At 45.4% G+C, this 14,080-nt stretch overlaps 1 protein-coding gene across 1 annotated transcript in view; it reads left to right on the forward strand.

The window, feature by feature from the left end:
• Positions 1-14,080, forward strand: part of CCDC33 (coiled-coil domain containing 33) — a 1,028,600-nt gene that overhangs the window by 609,042 nt on the left and 405,478 nt on the right. The gene's annotated exons all lie outside the window — the stretch shown is intronic.

The raw sequence follows: 14,080 nt of genomic DNA on the forward strand, positions 1-14,080 counted from the left end.
GTGACCACGTCCATTTACTGCAGACTTGGCAGCTGATGTAGTCCTTCAGATCTTCCAGCATTTTGCAGGCCACTTATGCGTGTGCTCAGTATTTTGTTCTGGTCAAATGGTAGATTAGAGCGTTCCTTCTCAGCAATTTCCTCTCTCCATTTATTGCGAAATGTCTAATCACAGCAGAGTAGGAAATGAGGCAGTGGGCGCTGGCAGGCAGAGTGCTCCCTGATTCATCGCCCTGTCGTTTCTATCTGACTAATCGCGCCTGATGGATGGGCGCCAATGGCGGCCGCTATTACAGCATCAGCGAGGGAATAAAATGCTGATTAGTATCGGCCGCCGCTCTCATACACTGCTTCCGGGAAGGGGGCGTGGCGCAAGACACAGTGACGTACGTATTCGAGTGCTATGGAAAGACAGCTCAGTGTGTTAAAGTGCCACTGCTGAATTCGTTGTATAACATGTATAGCGAGGGTGACCAACTGGAATGGGTGCAAATTCAGGACAGTGAGTGTAAAAATTCAGGACAAAGGGTCAAAATTCAGGACAATAATTCAGGACAAAAGGTCAAAATTCAGGACAAAACTTCGGGACAAAAGGTAAGTTTTACAGACGCGTCAGAGGTAGTCGTGCAGTATATAAGTAAGTAGATAGACAACCAACCACTTAAGTACAAGTCAACATAAGTTTATATTAGGTTGATAATTGTGCACTTCGCGGTTTTTCAGTATGGCCGCTGCTTGCTACCTTAGACGATTCAAAACTGGCATCTCGCTCCAGCAGGTACATTAGTCACCAGACAATGGTGAACCACACCTGAATATAAGTGAGGTAGCTTTTATTGTTAATTGAAAACTACTGGATATACAAGGAACTTGGCAGTGCCAGCCCCAAGTAACAAAATCGCTCACCCCCCTTTCCAGCCTCTCAGGTAAACACCTGATGCCCGGTTGGCCAGTCAGGCCCTGCTGCCACCCTCCAATGGTGCCCCTCATCTTCACATAGACCGTCGCTCATGTGTATTTCATTTCTTTCATAGTGTTACTTATCCCAAGTATGCATGGCAGGGTGTCAGAGTGCGTTACATCACACACATTATGTAGAGAAAATGACTCATATAAACGTGAAAGTCAATGTATAGGAAATATTACTTAAGATAATGGGTGCTACAAGGTGTAATCATTGTTTTATATATCATTCAGACTTACACCATTCATTCTGTCCTTCCATCTATGTGCCCATCTATATCCAAACATATTCAACCATTTGCAAACCTATCCACCATGTATCCTTCCATCCATCATTTCACTAATTCATCCCTCCATTGACCCTTTCAGTCATCCATCCATTATTCATCCACCCACCCATTCACCCCATCCATCTGTAGTCATCCATCCACTCTTCTACCCATCCATCTATTCATTCATCTATCCAGCCATTTACCCTTTCACCTATCCAGCCATCCTTTCACTTACTCATCCATCCAGTCACTTATTCTTCCACCCATTCACTCTTTTAGTCATTCATCCTCCCTTTCTCTCTCCATCCCCCTTTCACTTATCCATCCATCCATCCATCCTTCCACTCACCCACCCACCTACTCATCCATTCATGAATCCATCCATTGACCCTATTACTCATCCATCCGTTCTCTCATCCATCTACCCTTTCACTTCTTCACTCAACTATCCATCCTTTTGTCCATCTGTAGATGAGCGAGTGACAGGGTGTACCTTTCATTCACTCAGCAATCCTTACATCCACCCTTTAACTTATCCATCCATCCTTTTACTTATCAATTCATCAATCCATCCATCCATCCTTTCACTCATCCATTCACCCATTCACTGGCTCATTATCTACTCTTTTACTCATCCATCCATCCTTTCACATACCTATCGACCCTTTTACCCATCCATCTACCCTTCCAACCATACATCCATCTATTTACCTTTTCTCTAATCCATAATTCCACTCACTCACTCATCTAGCCATCCTTTCTTTCATTATCTATCCATGCACCCTTTCATTCATCCATTCATCCTTTCACTAATCCATCCAGTCATTCACATATTCCTTCACTTATTTACTCACCCACCTTTTCACATGAGCTGAGCCTTTGTCTGCAGAGTGGCTGACAGAAGAGGCCTATCAAGAACTTCACCCCTGCTGTAGTTCCTAAAGCAAGGGTGGGATTGGGAAGGGTTCACTATGCCCCTGCACATACACAATCTGAAAACTAGAAGTCATGATGCACAGTGCCAGGATGTGAGGTGACTGTGACATGGTGTTGTTTCCAGGGCTTTAAGTGGATAAAAAAACTCGGGGGGTCTCTTCAAAGGGGGTGTTCAATTTAATTAAGGGTGTGGTTTAAAACACCTAGGCTAAAAATCTGTGCTTAGCATAGTGTGTTGCGCGATTGGTATTATGTTGTTTCTGTTATTGCATCCAGATATATAATACAGCAAGTATCATTACACCAACAACATTTTATTATTGTGGATTTGTCAATGGTTGTTATTTGCTTAATTTTTTTTTTAAAAAGCAGTAACCATGGCTTTGTTGAATATACTATTGAAAATCCCTCAGTTCTAAAATGATGAGATAGTGAGATAGTGAAAGAACATAACCTGTTCTTTTAAACTTGTTTTACAGGCTTCTTTAAATAAATCGAGACGTGAGGCCATGGAAGAACGGGATTTGGGAAAAATCACTGGTTACATTTGACATAATATTAATTTGCAGTTTTGGGCACAGGGAGATGTAGTGACTTTCTCAAAATCAGACAACTGTCTGATCAGGTGCTGAAACCAAAATTATAACCTTGGTCCTATCGTTTCAATGTCAGTAACTTAGTCAGCAGACTACATCTTCTCCCTGAGTAAACATCCTCTGGTCCTCTGCTACCATCCCATCACAGAAGAGGATTGAGCTTCAGCGCTCTCCGAGCACACCAGCACCTTGCCTCAAGCCATTAGGTGTTGCGTAAGTTACGACTTTGGCGTCACACTACAAGGGGTGCTTTTCCACTTAAGGATGACATGGATTAACTTGGTTCAATGCACCAGCGATGACTGTGAAAGACAAGTTATTGTCGACACGCAAACACTACTCATTGTGTGATTGATATAGAGATATTGCTTTTGGGTAACTAACAATCACATAAAGGGATCAGGGGCACTGTGGAATCAGCAAACAACATTATTTCTTTATTCACAGTATTGCACACATTATACTAAGAAGAATGAACACTTTTAAGTTAAAAGTACAGTGGCAGCTTGCCACTATAGCGAGTGGAGGAGCGGGCACAAAGGTGGTGGGTGGGTGCAGTAACAAAATACATTAAAAAAGTAGAATAAAAAAACAGTAATTTACTGTATTTCTGCAAACGCGTCCTCCTCACTCCTGTCCTCTTCTGCTCCTCACGTCACGTCCAGGGCCTCAGCTAACTCACTTAACCAATCCTGTCACTGCTGTCCTGCTGTTAACCAGCATGAGAGAAGCACCAGGATTGGAGTGAGTAAACTCTCTCAGCGCTCTTGAGGACACTGGAGCCCTATGCTTTCTCTCAACCCAGCTGTCATTAGACAGCTGGGTTGAGCGGTTAATAGTGTGCATGTCATACCGCCCGTCGCAATATGACCGCCAAAGTGACATAGGCTTCTTTAAATTAGTGCACAGGGAGCTCACCGCGGTTGCCACTCAGCAGGCCTGCCCCGTTCTTACACTCAAAAGTTCAGGACGGGCTGACAAAAAAAAAAGGTAATTAACTTCGTTACCATTTTTTTTTAGTCCCTGGGGCATTTCTGGGGGCATTTTAGCGGGGTGATGCTCCTCCGCTGTAACGGATGAGCCACCCTTGTAAAAGTATTTATTACTACAGGAACAATCTGTTTCTCAGTACATCTAAAACATCTATACAGATTATTATAAAAACAAGACGTGTTATCAATAACAAGAATAAAATGAATATTTCTAGCATTGTTAGAATGACATTAAAATGTCAACTATAACCTAACACCCACTTTTATGTGCTATACTATGAGAGCATGAAAGGCAGATCAACTTTCAGTCTAGAGTTTCTTAGGGAGAAAAGATGCCCTTCATACTTTGTTGACACTAAAGGCTTTCTTTATCAGTAAAGGGATGAGGACAGTGTTCCCCACATAGGGCAAACACCACAGCGGTAGCAGTCAGTCGGTCTTCCTCTGGGACTTGGTTTTATCAGCTTCTGTCTTCAGGTGAGATGTATCATCTGTGAAGTGTGCTGGCATGTGCTGGCAGGAGGTGTGACCGTCTCTGGCAGAATCAAGGCTGATAATCTTGGCCTCTTTTAATAAGTGGTCAAGTAGGAGTCCTTGTATCCTAAATCTTAACAGAAATTGGAATTTCTGACATAAGATTAGGAATGTCTGACATAGATTATATGCATCAAGGTATCCATCCCAGACATTTCCTTATGAACATATAAGATAAAAGGACGTCAGTTCTGACTACATTAAATTGGTCATAAATCTGTATGTGCTCTTTTTAAACCCTGACATCGTGAGGAGGAGACATTTGACCCAGACGAATGTCGCAGTATATGTTGTAACTATGTCTTTAATTGATCACACTTCTTAGAAAAATAAAGTCTGGCGATATCTGTGTTAAAAGGCAGAGATGACCATGATTCTCTAAAAATCAAGAAATATGGCGGTGTCCATTGTCTAAGTTGCATACATAAGATGGAATAGGACCTTAGGGATTTTACGTCACAAGAACCTCAACAGCTGGCTCACTGCATGCGCTGACACCCTGCCTCCCCACAAGCAAAACCGAAAGGCAAGAGTCCGACCACCAGCCAACTGGTACGCAGAGGCATTCAGGCTGACAAAACACCACTGCAAGCAACTGGAGTGCAAATTCATAACAAGTCAAGACACCTCAGACAAAAACATCTATCCGCAAATCAGCCCTAAGACACTAGAACCCTGAGCCCCCCAAGCCATGCCAGACACCCTCCCAAAACTCCCAGGAGTCAATGACAGACATTCAGCTGTTTTGGGAAAAAAGGTCATGTTTATTACATGGGGAGAAAAACAAACATGAGATTTATTCTTCATCTCATTACTCTAATAACCTATAGCAAACCAAACACGTACTGTTGACAACAAGAATAAAGAGAGCACGCATTGGTGGCCGCCTCTTCGCTTATAATGTGGCTAAAATCAGGACCAGTCTGCCCTTGCAGATCCGTGTCCAACCTAACGACCTTATTTTTCGGAAACAGATTAAAACCTTACTTTTCCCTTAAGCTACGGTTCATAGTTCAGTGTGTATGCAGGCAATAGCGCGGGGATGCCCACGGGTAACCAGGCGCTTTAGAAATACTGTTTCATTCGTATAATATACATTTTTTAAAACACATGTTAAGTTCTTATTGTTGTATGTACAAAGAAGTCAAACAATCGCAATGAACTCTCCCACTTTTTACTTCACCAGCACTAAGGTCCAGTCAGCCTGTGCCTCAAGGAGAACCACACAGGTGTACACCACCTGCATCCGTGAGGGGTGGTCCCCAGTCCTCTGATTCTTGTCCGCAACCCCAGCGGCCCACCTCTCCAACACCCGGACGTCCGTGGGTCTCCTAGAGTGTAACTCGGTGCAGTAGCCCCATGCCCTATATTGACTAACTGTGCACCCTTGTCCCAAGATGGTGTAAACATTATCTTTAGGGTTCAGCTTGGTGTCTCCCCCCTCAGTGCTGCCCTAGGAAGGGCATTGTAGGACTCTCCTTGCTGTTGTACAGCGATCTTGGTGTTCACTTTTCTGCCACAAGGACGACTAGGACCAACCAGCCCAGCGTAGACGCCCAGATTCCATCAATAAACAAATCTGTGCCCAAGTCCGACAAGTGATATGTAGTGTATATGAGATCACCCTAGAGTAAATTGTGAGGTATGTTCAAAAGCCGACCCCGCCCCAGGCATAAATTGGCCATTTCAGCATTGAGACGCTTGATTGATAGATTTAACACCCTTGATCTCACCTCTGGCCCCCACTTGTGTAGCAAAATTATGTTAGACCAAGCTATCAGCGCTCTGGGAAAGTTCATACCCGGCTAAGCAAATTTGGTCAACAGGATCTCCCTACGTCCCAGTTTGACCATGCCATTACCACCGACGTGCAAAATGATCCATTCTGGGAAATGCAGTCTCACGTGGCTCCTTGCCTCTTCTACCAGCTGGCGAACTTGAGCAAACCAGAGGCACCCAAAACCACTCCAACGGAAGAAGACACTGTTCAAACTTGCAGGTTTCGACTTACGACTTACGAGGCTGCTGCAAAAGGTAAACGGCCCGCCACATGAAGGAGTGGCCCAGCACCCAAATCACCTTAGTAGTCATACTACTAAAAGAGAGAAACCAGAGTGAGAACAAATAGGCATCACATAGCGGGTAAGGTGAAATAACAGACAGTCAGAGCAACAAGGGTCATACGTAGCGCTGAAAATAAGATAACCTCGTTCGCAGACAATCCTGCACCTGCAGCGATAGTCGCTGCCCCAATCCTGAATGAGTGAGCTGAATAACCCACTGGATCAATCCTCAGCTTGCTTAGGGTACTTTGTAATACCACTAAAAATTTATATCTCGACAGGCATTCTCCATTTGCATGTACAAACAGTGCTGGGTCATGCACTTGTAATTGCATAGAAATGTAAGCCCCCACTAGTGTAACTGGGCATACCACGGAACCCTGGGCAGGCCTGATCTTGACCACAGCTTCCTTCCCTGTAGGGTCAGCATTGGACCTATGTAACTGAAGCGCGAGTCTGTCCTGATGCACCTTTGTGTCCAAAAATTGCAGGCCACCCAATACATCAGATGTTGACTTCCCAACCAACTCACCCACTCTAAATGCCCCATAAAAGCCCAGATAAAAATCTGCTGAAAGTAATGTGACCACATAAGGGGAAGTGCAAACTAGATGGAGATTGGCCACTATAGCCCTCAAAACCTGTGCATCTAGAGGTCTCCTTCCATCCGTAACTGAGCCCTCATGCCTGGTCCAACCCGCTAAGGCTTTCCTCACCAGGAAGGAACTGCCTATGTCCTGTATGCTTCTTAACTGGGCAAAAACACCAATAGATGTCAAATGGGCCATTGCATAAGATACAGATCTGCCCTGTGGTCTTAACGATTCTAGGAAGAAGAAGGTGGGCTAGGGTGAAAAAAAGATCTGCTACTCTCTGCTCCTGTACGAAGACCCTGTAACACTTAAAACATTTCTGATAGGCCTTCTGAGTGCATTCGCTTAGCGAGGCTCCCATTAGATGCGACAAGCCGGGACTCCAATCTTCCAAAGAGAAGTCAGGAACACCGTCATCAGCTCCGCTGCTTGTGGGTGAAACTTCATAAATTCCTGCAACTTGGAACAAGACAAATCACAGCTGCCAGATTATAGACTCCTGGGATATGCGTGGCCTTAAATACCACATTCATCTTTGAACAGAGTAAAACAAAATGCTTCAGGAGCCTTAGTACCTGTCTACAGGAAGCACCCGCCTATTAATAGCCTCCACCACTGACAAGTTGTCTGACCAAAAGACCACTGATATGTCCTGAAAATAGTCGGACCAGATGGTGACCGCCACGACAATGGGAAATAGTTCCAAATAGCCTACATTCCTGGTCAACCCACAATCGTGCCACTCAGCCGGCCAGTCCCCCCTGCACCAATGTTGCCCCAAAAGCGATACTGCCAGCTGCATCAGTACCCAGGCCTAAAGTTTCACTAGTTACTGGAGAGGTTTACCATACCACTGTCCCATTAAAGTGCTTAAGAAGTTCCCAACATATTTTTAAGTCCTACTTCGCCTCTGCCTGAAGCCTAATGTGATGGTGTTTCTGTGTTAGACCGGCCATTGCCCTTACTATAGACCTGGAAAAGGGGCGGCCAGTGGGAATAATGTGTAGCGTGAAATTAAATTGTCCCACAAGAACCTGCAACTGATGTAAAGTCACTTTTTTCCCCGCTAGAGTGGAATCAATCGGTAGGGTGATGGCTCTCATTTTGTGCACTCACCCGCTATGCTGTAAATCTTGATTCCCAAGAAGGACATACATGTGGCCTGGCCAACCTGCTGCTAGCGGGACCCCCAGCTCTTTAAACCAAGAAATCAACTCTCCCAGGGCCCAACTGCAGTCACCTGAAGCCGGCGGACCAATGACAAGGAAATAGTCAAGGTACTGTACGATGTTCCAGTAACCAGTTCTGTAGGTAAACAACCATTGCAATATTGAACTAAAATATTCAAAGTAGTTACAAGAGACTGGGCAGCCCATTGGCATACATCTGTCAAAGAAATATAGACCAGTGTACTGAAAACCAAGCAGGTGATAATCATCAGGATGAACACGCAGAAGCCTAAAAGCTGACCCAATGTCGGTCTCCACCAGATATGCCCCAGGGCCAAGCTTGCGCTGCTTCGCCAGTGCTGTGTCAAATGATGAGTAGGTCACCGAACACAGTGCAGGGTCGATCACATCATTAACAGAGAAGCCCTTGGGTGCTGAGAGATCATGAATCAGGCAAAAATTGACCAGGCTCTTTTTTTTAGGGTCCACCCCTAGCGGTGAGCTAACATAATTGGAATGGGGGGCATTGAAAGGACCCGCGATCCTGCCTAATAAGCCTTACTTTTACAACATCTGGGCTACCACCCCTGGATGTGCACACACTGACAACATATTTTTGCAATGTTAGACAGGTAACACACTCTGAGCTGGTATGCAAAAGTCAGTAGTAAACCCTTGATACAATAACTGTGCCACATTTCTGTTAGGATACAAATTAAGCCAATGCAGCAGCTTATCAATGGCCACTGAGGTAGGTACGGTCTTATTGGTTTGATGAATTCAAGTGCTTTCCTTTCTCTTTAGTGTTTTTAATGCATTTGATTTCGGGATGGGAGAGGTGACCGCAGAATATGCATGCATGTTTGAATTTAAAAGACCACACTGGCCTTGTGCACAACTTTCTTTTATATGCCCAACAGGACCCTTTTTTGTCACATGTTCCCCTATTTTGTACGAAAAGGCTTCTTAAGTGGAGTTTTGCTGCTCACACTTTCTAGCGACCCATAAACCTCCGTTTGGTCCCATCCAATATCGGGGCCTCAACCATAGCCCACCTGAAGTCCCTATCGTAATCCAACCAAGCCATCCCGCCTTACATGTGATGTGCCTTAAGTATCTTATTTGGGTCTCCTATGGGGGAGTGATTCAGTTCCGGACTTGGGATGCTGGAATCAAAGATAAATTACTACAAAGCAATGCCTCCCGGCCCATAGATCGTAAGTTATTTCATCAGTGGTGAGCTCAGAGGGTCTCTCTACTTCTGTTCAATTATTGAACCCTGCATACTTTATTTAATCTTTGTGAAAAAATACTCGTGTTTTCCCTCTTTGGAGTTAAAGTGTACAACCGGAGAGGTTATACTAAATCATTACTCGTATGCCAGGTAAGTTACCCATAACAAATATATTATCTTTGGAGGTAACAATAAAAGGAAACAATAACATACATATTTCCACTTTGGACAGTGATAATACGTTACTGAAAACGGTACACAAATGTAAGTCACTCAGAAAAAAATAATACATTAGTCAAAATAGACATACAATTACATATATCTTATTAGACTGTGCCAATTATTCCATGTGTTGAATCTTAACTGCCCTAATTAATTGCCACCATCGGGACCTATCGTCCTTGTGTCCTCCACCCTTTAAAGTGTGGGGTCCGGAAGAGGTCAGAGTACAAATGTGGTGATTCTTAGCTAAGCCATCTTAATTCCTGATTGGGGGCCATGAATTGGTGTCTGTGCCGCTCGACCTGATAACCTGGTAAGCAAGTTACCCACTAACCCCCGCACCTGAGGGCAAGGGGACACCCCAATTTCTCCTGGCTCAGCGCCCGATTTTTGCTCTCAAAGCAGGTGTAATGACTGTCTAAAGTCGGCCAACACAGAGAGGACCTCACTCGTGCCTTGTAGTGTCTGCTGTGAACCAGCGGGTGTGGAAGGGCAGTTGCCAGCACGGATGGATCATTAGTGTCTTGTCTGTTGCCCCTGGTCACTAAGCGATCCCCTCCTCTCCAGGAATTATAGGTCCCACCGCGCCACGCTGTTGAACCACACAATGATGTTGAGCTGACTGCTTTCTGGCTCTCCTCTTTACTGGAGGAAAGGCAGCCCAAGGGGGAACGTTGCAGCGACGTGGGCGATCTTTCTACACTTGCACAAGTTCAGGCTCTAATGCCGAGTTGCCCCAGTCCCCTTCCTCCCCCAATTTGGCCAGGACCAACTTTAACAGCTGTGCCAGCTCGGGGTCACTTTCTTTCCTTTTGCCTATTTTACCACTCTTGACAGGCATAGTGACCAGACAATCCCAAGAGCACAAAAGTAAGGGAATTCATTATTAACACCCCTATCAAAAGTCGTCCACTTAGACACCCAAGGAACCCACAACAAACCAGCGCCTAGGCCCAATTAGATATCAACCGAGTCCCTCGCAAGAACACCTGAGTCCCAAGGACTGCGCATAGACCCCCCAGGGCAAGAGCTCCCAACCGCCCTAACAAAAACGCTGGCAAGACAGGTGCTTCTGACCTGGGAAAGCCTAAACACCCAAAGCTGTAACCCAAACAAGCCAGTAGAACGCAACCGTAGAGGCATTAATAAATTCCCAAACACAAGAAGCAAGCAAATAATGGCCAAACTTGTTAAACTTCCATTAGCACAACCGGCACTAAAATTACATTTGCATTTTAAAGAGGCAGAGTACTGTACCATCGCTTCACCCGAAAGACAAAGGAACCAACAAGGCCCGGCAGCAATGAGAGGAGTGTGGAAACCACCAGCTACAGACGCTGCCCAAAATGCACCCTCTGTGAACCCCTTCAGTTATCATCGATGGCGTACCACCAGAGCTGCCACTGAGTGCCCCAACTCAGTTTGGGCGAGTAAACTCGAGCCCAGGTGGCTCCCGGCGCGGTGGTGCCAAGAGGTTGTGCTGTAGCAGCCAAGCGAGGAACGCGAAAAAATACAGAGAAGAGATATGCAATCTCCCAATCATGACAACTTACTGACCTCTTGCCTCCGGTGAAACCTAGAAGGGGAGGAAAGAGAGAATGCCGTGCAGCTGTTGATCCCCTACCACCACCACAACGTTTAAAAAGTTTGGGTCCTTGGCCGACGCGCTCTATATAGGCCCCCTACTCCATACCGCCAGTGGGAGCAGAAGTGACTTGCAAACCATACGCAGCCTGTAACCGGGAAGGAGTCTTGCGCCACCTCCCTTCCGGCCAGGGGATCGGACAACCGCAGGATAGGGTCCAGCCGTCCGGATCCCTAAGCCCTAATGCCGCGCTACGGTAAGGAATAGCGCTTTGCCACACCACCAGAAGATACATAACACCAAGCACACAGCTCTTGCAGATTGCATCGACACCAGCACTAACAGCAGTAAGCAAATCTTCACCCTTCTTAGAAACGGGGTCTCTAGTTGGCAGTGGTTTGCACCCTGTCTCAATGAGGACCTACGGTCTAGTTAGAGTAAGTGTAGTACACACTAAGTTTACCTGTTCTCACCCTTGGGAACCTGGCACAGAGAAGTCGGGCTAAACTAAAGAGGCAATGTGTAAAGTATTTGTGGACACACTCAGTAGCACAGTAAAAACACCACAACAATATTCCAAACATTAGTTTAGAAAAATAGCCAGTATTTATCTGAGTAAAACAAGACCAGAATGACAAAAATCCAACATACACAAGTCAAGCTATGAATCCCTCAATATGAAATGCAGTTATAGTGTTTAGAAAACAATAGCTCCAACTGGGGCTGCTTGGTTGCGCTCGACTGGGACAAATCCACAAGTTCAGTCCAACCACAGTGAAGCGTGGGCTGGCTACAGTAGTCACACGGACCCCAGTACATTACCTTGGATGTGTCACAAAGTCAAAGACGGTGCGATGCTCAGAGAAGGTAAGGTGACGCAAAGGCAGGTGATGCGCCAGTTTGTTACTGCTATGCAGATAGTTGGCAAGTCGGCGCTTTGGGACGATGCATTGCCAAAGGAGATGAGGCGTCACTGTAGCAGAGTGAGGCATCAGTTCTTGGAGGCAGTGCACAGTCATTGTGCATGTAAGTGACGTGTTGAGTCGATATGTCAAGTTATTAGTGGTTGCAGCACCAGTATCACTTGCAAGGGTCCCAGGACTGCGTTTGGCACCACTTAGCAGGTCAGGACACACAACAGAGAAGCCCAGTTGCTGTTAGCAAAATGCAGGTGAAGTCTTTGATATCTCTGAGACTTCCAACAGGAGGCAAGCTCAAATCAAGCCCTTGGAGAAACTTTAAAAAGCAGGATAGGAGAGTAATGTCCAGTCCTTTCCCTCCCAGGCAAGAGGCAGCAGACAGCATGCCAACACAGCAAAGCAAGCAGCAGCAACGTGACAGCTCCTCTTGGGAGTCCAACAGCTCTTCTTCCTGGCAGAATGTCCTCAGTCTAGAAGTATGTCTACTGTTATGGTGGCAGCGGTCCACTACTCATACCCATGTTAGCCCATGAAGTGGGGGGACATCGAAGAAGAGTCTTTGAGGTGTCCCAGACTCTGCCCTTCCTGGCTCCAGATACACTACAGAAGGGTATGCAGTCCTTTGTGTGGGGACAAACACAGCACTACTCAGGCGCAAGTGTCAACTCCTCCCACCACTCTAGCTCATGAGGATCCATCAGCCTGGTGATGGGCCATTGGAATATATAGGGCATACCTCAGCTCCCTTGGTGTGTGACTGTCTAGAGAGGATTCACACAGCCCAACTGTCATCCAACCCTGACAGATTCTAGAGGCAGGCAGAGGCACGTAATGGTTAACCTTAGAAAATGCCAACTTTCTATAAGTAGAAAAACAACACGAAAGCCAATGCTGAGACGAAATTTAGACAACAAGGAGGAATTTGGGGGTTTGAAAAAAGCAAAACCACCTGCTTGATTTCTTTAGCAATGTATCAAGATTTATTCTCTTGCAGTTATTTTTTGCTTTGTTTTATGTTCAATTTTTAAGTGCAAGGAGAAGCCAACAATTTCATATATACAATAAATACAACAGTGCAAGAAGAAAAACATCAGTATTTCAGGCATTCAATCATACATGGCCGTCCAGTCATACACAGACTTTCACACACATAACAGCATGAACAATAATCAAAAAGAAACAAATGGATCCACGTATTGGTCGAAAATAAATTGGAGAGAATCCCTTTAGATGATGCAATTTTAACAGTCTTTTTAGTGTATTTACACCGGGAAAGTCTTTCTCTCAAAATTAGCGAAGGTGCTCTGTCCTTAACACAGTAATTAAAGACTAAATACGGGGGTAGAGTGGTCGACGCGTTTCGAACCCCACTTGTTAGGGGGGTTCTCCTCAGGACCAAACGGTTCTGCAAAAATAATAAAAGGGGTGCTTAGAGAGGAGTATTCAAACACAATCAAAATGAGAGACTCAACAGTCCCGTGAGTGCAGCAGCCTACCTTAGCCAATGAACCAAAAAGTCATCATTTTTCAAAAGCAGCGAGTCAAGAAGTTTGAAGGTGGAATGCTCACAGTAGCTGTAACCAAAAAGAAATAAGCGTGCTATCTTAAGTGTCAAGCGCTCACTGTGATTCATTCAAACCCTACTGAGGTGTCACTGCGCGGGGCTCTTACCTGCGCTTCGCCCGGCTACTTGCTTGCCGGTATAACCCTGCTTCTCCTTCGTTCTAGGGGAACGGTTTTAATCTCTGAAAAGGAGAGAGGGGGGCCGTCAGTAATGCCTTAGGAGAGCGCTAGCGCGTGGGTTAGTAACCAAGCTTCCGCATTAGGCTGGGGACGTACCGTATGATGAAAAAGGCGTCTGTCCTTGTTTCCAATGTGCGAGTTTGAGGAAACGATCGCTGCTGGTTAAAAGTTGAACTTCCTGTTAAATAGCCCCATGTCATTGTGGGACTTGTAGTTTTTGGAAGTCTCAGAGAACTACAAATGGACGAATGCCAGAATG

The sequence above is a fragment of the Lissotriton vulgaris genome, chromosome 2_2, assembly GCF_964263255.1.
Source record: "Lissotriton vulgaris chromosome 2_2, aLisVul1.2, whole genome shotgun sequence".
NCBI classification, from domain to species: Eukaryota; Metazoa; Chordata; class Amphibia; order Caudata; family Salamandridae; genus Lissotriton; species Lissotriton vulgaris.